This window comes from Ctenopharyngodon idella, chromosome 11 (genome assembly GCF_019924925.1).
Source record: "Ctenopharyngodon idella isolate HZGC_01 chromosome 11, HZGC01, whole genome shotgun sequence".
NCBI classification, from domain to species: domain Eukaryota; kingdom Metazoa; phylum Chordata; class Actinopteri; order Cypriniformes; family Xenocyprididae; genus Ctenopharyngodon; species Ctenopharyngodon idella.
Genome location: NC_067230.1, coordinates 1,809,785 through 1,817,140, shown reverse-complemented (window position 1 = coordinate 1,817,140; position 7,356 = coordinate 1,809,785). Strand labels below are relative to the sequence as shown.

Below are 7,356 nucleotides of genomic sequence, written 5' to 3'. Positions count from 1 at the left end.
GAGAATTTGGCAGCAAAATGCAATGAAAATACTGTGACAATTTTATTAGGACACAATTACAGTCCCTCAGGAGGAATGCAGAGAGACGACTCTACCTTATCATAGTAAAATGGTCCTTTGTATGTCACCTCACACCTGTACATATTCTCACGACTCCATTTATGAGCAAGAACTGAGTACAGTCCCACAGCAGAGAATGTACCTCCAGGCTCTCTTTGCACTTGTGGAGAGCTGCCATATTTTTTGAGGCCTGTTGCTCCATTCACCTTCCATGTGATCCTCACCATTGTAGACTGTAACCCAGTGATAACACACGCAAGTGTCACTCTCTCGAGCGCTGCTTCTGAACTCCAACAGGAATTAGAACATGCACCTGCGGGGTTACCGGGCGCTCAACATGGACATGTGGAACTAAAAAAACATGGCAATAATATAATGATTAGTATGAAATGAACAACCAGGAGCAAAACTACATTTATAGACTTCCTATAGGGGCCGTTCACAAAGAACGTGTTTTTCTATTCCACTGCACTACTTTTCCATTATTTTCCTGTATAAACACATGCTGGATGGACGTGTTTGTCCGTTGTGCCCGTGTCTTGCTCCTTTTGCATCGTCTTGTTCATAACATGGCGTTCTAAAAATGCGGCGCTCAAGTTTAAATAAGTTGAACCTTTAACCCTCTGGGCCTCTTTGGTAAAAAATGACTGAAAAATTTTACATTTTGAAATGTTTAATTCTTTTGCTTTATTGGAATGGGATGACACTTGATGACTTTTGTCATATTAGTTATGTGAACACACACAAAAAAAATCATGGACATGATTCAGATATGTTGTAGAAGTGTAGTATTCGCAAAAATTACGGTGGATTTGCTCGGCCGCCTATGACGGTCGCTTCAAGCGGAGTGATACAAACGGTGAAAAGGTAAGAGTGCTGTTATCACTAGAATATCGCACGGCTATCAGCCAATCAGATTCGAGAACCAGAAAGAATATATATATATATATATATATATATATATATGAACTAATGTGACTATAACAGAGTAAGTTATTGCAAATGTGTGAAATAAAATCAATAATTCAGCCACAATGCAGTAAAAAAAAAAAAAGAACAGCAAGGAAGAGGTTACACAAAGTACAAAACAGACACACCCACTCAAACACACACAACACATTATTATACACAAATGAACTGGTGTGGCTGTAACAATATGGTTACATGTTACATTTTTATTGAATTTTGATGTTTTGTGTAACAAAATGTCCTCCTCTGTGTTCAGGTTTGACTGTAGTAAAATTAATGCAAAACCTGACTCTTCAAATCAACATTTAAAAAAAAAAAAACCTTGACAAAAAGTAGTCTTTAAGAATGTCTAAGTATAAATCCAAACCCTAACTTAATAAAAATAAGTATTTATGTCTAAAAAACACTAGAGAATTTATAAGCCACTTTTTATAGAACTATATAGGAATCTAGTGGTTACACTATGGCATTGCATAAGTTTTACTCCCACCAGATGGCACTAATCTACCTTCAAAAATTGGATTTTAAATGCCTTGTCTCTATTTTAACATGGAATACTGCTTTAACTAAACAAAATATTTAAAAATTGATTAACATTTTAATCAATTATTTTTTAGTGTTGTTTTCAATGGGGAAAAATAGCTAATAAAAATTGTATAAATATTGCATAGTATCATAAAATTCCCTCAAAATTCTTAATAATAATTAAAAAATATTATTAAACAAAACTATATTACATTAGTTTTCCTGAAAAAAAAAAAAAAAAGGCTTCGGTCAACCTTGCGGTTTTTCCCCATTTTTCAAAAGCAAAAACTCGTTCTGTGTGAACCAGCCCTAAGGTATTCTACTTTCTAGGATATTTAGCTGAAAGCACCTCTTACCCTCCACAACAAGTCGAAGTCCTCTGCTAAACATCTGGCTCATTCCGTCCTTCTTGCCTGAGGCAATGCTGTAATAGAAAAGCTGCTGTGAGCCACACGATCAAGACATTGAATGATTTAATTGATTTTGTCTTTAAAATCTCACCTTAACAGAAGAAGAGAGATAACAATGATAATCACACCCGGTGCCTTTGCATTCAAATTCATTTCTGTTCTGTTTCATTTGCTTCCTTATATATCATATTTATTGTGTGCTACTGCAATGTAATTTCCCTCCAGAGCTAGTGAAGCTTGATTTGTTTCAGTGTTGGCTCTTATAAAGTTGACACAGAGGAAGACGGTTAAGGGAAGAACGTCCCATGTGCTCAAATGCCGCGTGCAGATGGTCCATTTGAAAACAATCAACCATTACACTGCTGAATCCTTCGCAGGATAAACGAATTGGGTTTCAGGGAATTATTTGAATTATTCATATTGTTGGATTTTATTTTCATATAGTATTTAGTTATTTTGTTGCCTTAAAGGATTATTTCACTTCTGAATGAAAATTTCCTGATAATTTACTCACCCCCATGTCATCCAAGATGTACATGTCTTTCTTTCTTCAGCTGAAAAGAAATTAAGGTTTTTGAGTAAAACATTCCAGAATTATTCTCCATATAGTGGACTTCAGTGGGGTACAATGGGTTAAAAGGTCCAAATTGTAGCTTCAAAGGGCTCTACATGATCCCAGACAAGGAATAAGGGTCTTATTTAGCGAAACGATCGGTCATTTTTTTTAAAAAAAATAAAAAATGTATATACTTTTTAAACACAAATGCTTGTCTTGCACTGCTCTGCGATGCGCCACGCATTACGTTGAAAGTTCATGCTTGACGTAGGCGTAAGTACCGCGGTAGGGCAAAAAACTTAATCTAATTTTCTCTTCCAATTTCAAAATCGTCTGATATAGTTGTTTTACCTTTTTTTGTAAAGGGCGTTTGGCTTAATCTTTGCGCGTTCGCTTTGTAGACACTGGATCGGTAGTTTTGCCTACTTCACGTGCCTACCCTTCAGGGAACATTCAGGACGTTCTGGGAATGTTTAGGGGACTATTACTATTGGACGTTCTGTTAACTTCCCAAATGTCCTCTTTGTAACGTTCTCGCGCAACCATAAAATAACCAAAATAGAACGTCCCCCTAAACTCATATCGGGAACGTTATTAAATGACCAACAGAGGACCGTGTGGGAATGTTCTATTAATGTCCCAAATATCCTCGTTGTAACGTTCTTATGTGACCATAAAATTAACCAAATTGGAATGTCCCCCTAAAGTCATATAAGGAACCTTGAACTGCAGCACTTTCATTACCAAAAGAAGACGTTTTAGGAATGTCCCTAATGTTCTGTAAAGGTTCCTTAATTTTGTCACCTTTAGAGAACTTTTAGACAACGTTGCGCAAGGTCACAAGAATGTCACCTTCTACGTGGGTAGAGACCTTTGAAGCTGCACCGAAACTGCAGTTTGGACCTTCCACCCTGTGAAGCGCACTGAAGTCCACTAACTTATATGGAGAAAAATCCTGGAATGTTTTCCTCAAAAGCCTTAATTTCTTTTTGACTAAAGAAAGAAAGACATGAACATCTTGGAAGAAATGGTGGTGAGTAAATTATCAGGAAATTTTCATTCAGAAGTGATCTAATCCTTTAACAACACGCTGGAATATTATAAATTTATTTTAGTTAACAATAATAGCCATTACGGGCAGGTTGTATGTTATTTTATGCTGTTTATTTTATGCAATATTTTACACTTTTGAAAATCACATTGAATCATTTATATTTCATCGATCATGCCACATGTGTGAGGATCAGTGGGCCTTTTCTTTTTTGAAGTGCAAAAAGATATAGTACACACTTGCTATTGTGTTTTATTAACATTTTTGCATGATAAACCTGATACATGAATATTGTTTTTCTTATGATATACAGCATAGAGTAGCTGTGTGTTAAAAACATATTTGACTGTTATTCGGTTAAGAGGGACACAAAAACAGGAAAGAGCCGTTTACTGGCAGAGACAGATGCACATTCTATCACAACACAGCAGCACTTCTGCACACATCTCCTGGGAACCAACTAATCCAATTAGAACAAAGTTTGCAAGTTTTGCAATGCAAGACAGAAATATTTGAACATTAAAAAGACAGCTTTCATGATGGAAAATAGAACGCCTGATATAGTGTAAAAAAAAAAAAAAAAAAAAATGCATGTTTATTTTTCCCATAAACACTGTATAGTTCATTTGCACAGATATGCATTTAAGATATGTAAAATATCTAAAACATAATGGCCCGGTTTTAAGGACAGGGCTTAGATGAAACCAGGAAAAGGCCTTAGATCAATTAGGGTATTTAAGTAGCTTTTATAAACATGTCTTAAAAAACATTATTTGTCTGCATCTTGAGACAAAACAATGGCACAGACATATTTTAAGATATGCCAGTGCAAGTTGCTTTTAGTTAAAACAGCTCAAACTTACATTTTAGTTTCAAGCCTTTTCTGTGAAACAGGGAGAATACAGCATTCAAGCATTTGCATTCAATTGCGTCAGGTTTTTTTCTGAAAACCCGCAATAATAAGTGCCAGTGTCATTTTGCAAGGTTCTGAAGATTTGTAAGAGGTGACGGAGCTTTAACCCTTCCCTGGTTAAGATGGCATATCTGCTCTGTTCCAGTCCTGTGCCATAGCGCACCTCTGAAGTGTCGGTCACATTGTAGGAGAGGATCAACTGTGGCCCCTGCCCGGGAGTCTGTTTGTACCAGCTCAAAACCCCCTCGCTGCTGTTGGGCATCAGTGGGCAGCTCAGTGTGACATTTTGACCCTGCAGCACAGAGACGTTTAATGAAGTCTTCCAGAAAAAGCCTGAAATTACATGCACAGTGAAATATTTAGTCAAAGTGTAAATGAAATTATCATGAATGTTTTCAATATTGTTAGTGTTTTAATAGTTTTTTTCCAAATATACTCATTAACATTATAATGGAAAAAAAACAAAAAAAACACATAAAAATAAATAAGCAATATGTTTAAGTTTATCTAAACTTCAAATAACAAACTAAGTATATATATATATATATATATATATATATATATATGAGGAGAAGATATGATTTTGAAACACTTACAGTGCAGTGCAAGACACAGAAGTGAAAACAGCTTTATGTTGCAGCTTGTTTGAAGATCCATTGTTTTATTATCTATATAAGAGAACTTAGCTGAGTGCTGTTGAAATTTGGCTGTCTATATGACTATGATGCCACTTCCTGTAGGATGTTGAGTTCAGTCCTTAAAGTCACAAGAGTCTCTCAGGAGAAACGAAACCGCTGAAGGGAGGTTTCAGCGCACGTCAATATCTGCCTATGCTTTATTTGCGTTAGATGTGTGAATCTCTCTGTACATATTAAACTTATAACAGAGCCACAAACCTTTATCCAGTGCAGTGGTTCTCAACTGGGGGTCATGACCCCAAAATTATACAGTACATGTAATTTAAAATAAGGCAATACAATCATGCATAGTTTGAAGGGGAAATAACTAGGCTTATTAACTTATTAAAAGTGATGATAAACACTTCTTATGCAGTACTGTATCTTTTAATTTTAGACTTTTAAGGCTGTGCATCCAATCAACTATATTTTTGTATAAAATAAACAATATTTAATAACATAAATGTAAAAAAGAATATTGTCATGGTTTTTATAATACAAACCCGATTCCAAAAAAGTTGGGACACTGTACAAATTGTGAATAAAAAAGGAATGCAATGATGTGGAAATTTCAAATTTCAATATTTTATTCAGAATACAACATAGATGACATATCAAATGTTTAAACTGAGAAAATGTATCATTTTAAGGGAAAAATAAGTTGATTTTAAATTTCATGGCATCAACACATCTCAAAAAAGTTGGGACAAGGCCATGTTTACCACTGTGTGGCATCCCCTCTTCTTTTTATAACAGTCTGCAAACGTCTGGGGACTGAGGAGACAAGTTGCTCAAGTTTAGGAATAGGAATGTTGTCCCATTCTTGTCTAATACAGGCTTCTAGTTACTCAACTGTCTTAGGTCTTCTTTGTCGCATCTTCCTCTTTATGATGCGCCAAATGTTTTCTATGGGTGAAAGATCTGGACTGCAGTCTGGCCATTTCAGTACCCGGATCCTTCTTCTACACAGCCATGATGTTGTAATTGATGCAATATGTGGTCTGGCATTGTCATGTTGGAAAATGCAAGGTCTTCCCTGAAAGAGACGACGTCTGGATGGGAGCATATGTTGTTCTAGAACTTGGATATACCTTTCAGCATTGATGGTGCCTTTCCAGATGTGTAAGCTGCCCATGCCACACGCACTCATGCAACCCCATACCATCAGAGATGCAGGCTTCTGAACTGAGCGCTGATAACAACTTGGGTTGTCCTTGTCCTCTTTAGTTCAGATGACATGGCGTCCCAGTTTTCCAAAAAGAACTTAAAATTTTGATTTGTCTGACCACAGAACAGTTTTCCACTTTGCCACAGTCCATTTTAAATGAGCCTTGGCCCAGAGAAAACACCTGCGCTTCTGGATCATGTTTAGATATGGCTTCTTTTTTGACCTATAGAGTTTTAGCCGGCAACGGCGAATGGCACGGTGGATTGTGTTCACCGACAATGTTTTCTGGAAGTATTCCTGAGCCCATGTTGTGATTTCCATTACAGTAGTATTCCTGTATGTGATGCACTGCCGTCTAAGGGCCCAAAGATCACGGGCATCCAGTATGGTTTTCCGGCCTTGACCCTTACGCACAGAGATTGTTCCAGATTCTCTGAATCTCTGGATGATATTATGCACTGTAGATGATGATAACTTCAAACTCTTTGCAATTTTTCTCTGAGAAACTCCTTTCTGATATTGCTCCACTATTTTTCGCCACAGCATTGGGGGAATTGGTGATCCTCTGCCCATCTTGACTTCTGAGAGACACTGCCACTCTGAGAGGCTCTTTTTATGCCAAATCATGTTGCCAATTGACCTAATAAGTTGCAAATTGGTCTTCCAGCTGTTCCTTATATGTACATTTAACTTTTCCGGCCTCTTATTGCTACCTGTCCTAACTTTTTTGGAATGTGTAGCTCTCATGAAATCCAAAATGAGCCAATATTTGGCATGACATTTCAAAATGTCTCACTTTCAACATTTGATCTGTTATCTATATTCTATTGTGAATAAAGTATAAGTTTATGAGATTTGTCAATTGTTGCATTCCTTTTTTATTCACAATTTGTACAGTGTCCCAACTTTTTTGGAATCGGGTTTGTACAACTAAACACTTGTGATTTCAACAGTTGCTTTTGAATGTCTATCAGTCCTTCCAGGGTTTCGTGGGACGTTTTTCTGATTTTTGCGGCCTAAAAGGACT

The 7,356-nt window shown here is 36.6% G+C and overlaps 1 long non-coding RNA gene across 2 annotated transcripts in view; it reads left to right on the top strand.

Moving 5' to 3' along the window:
• Positions 1-3,538: 3,538 nt before the first annotated feature.
• The window catches only part of LOC127522729 (uncharacterized), a 31,856-nt gene continuing 28,038 nt past the window's right edge, over positions 3,539-7,356 (top strand). For both annotated transcript variants that reach the window (XR_007932663.1, XR_007932662.1), the window contains exon 1: positions 3,539-3,553. This is a non-coding gene — a long non-coding RNA (uncharacterized LOC127522729). The remainder of the gene's footprint in view (positions 3,554-7,356) is intronic.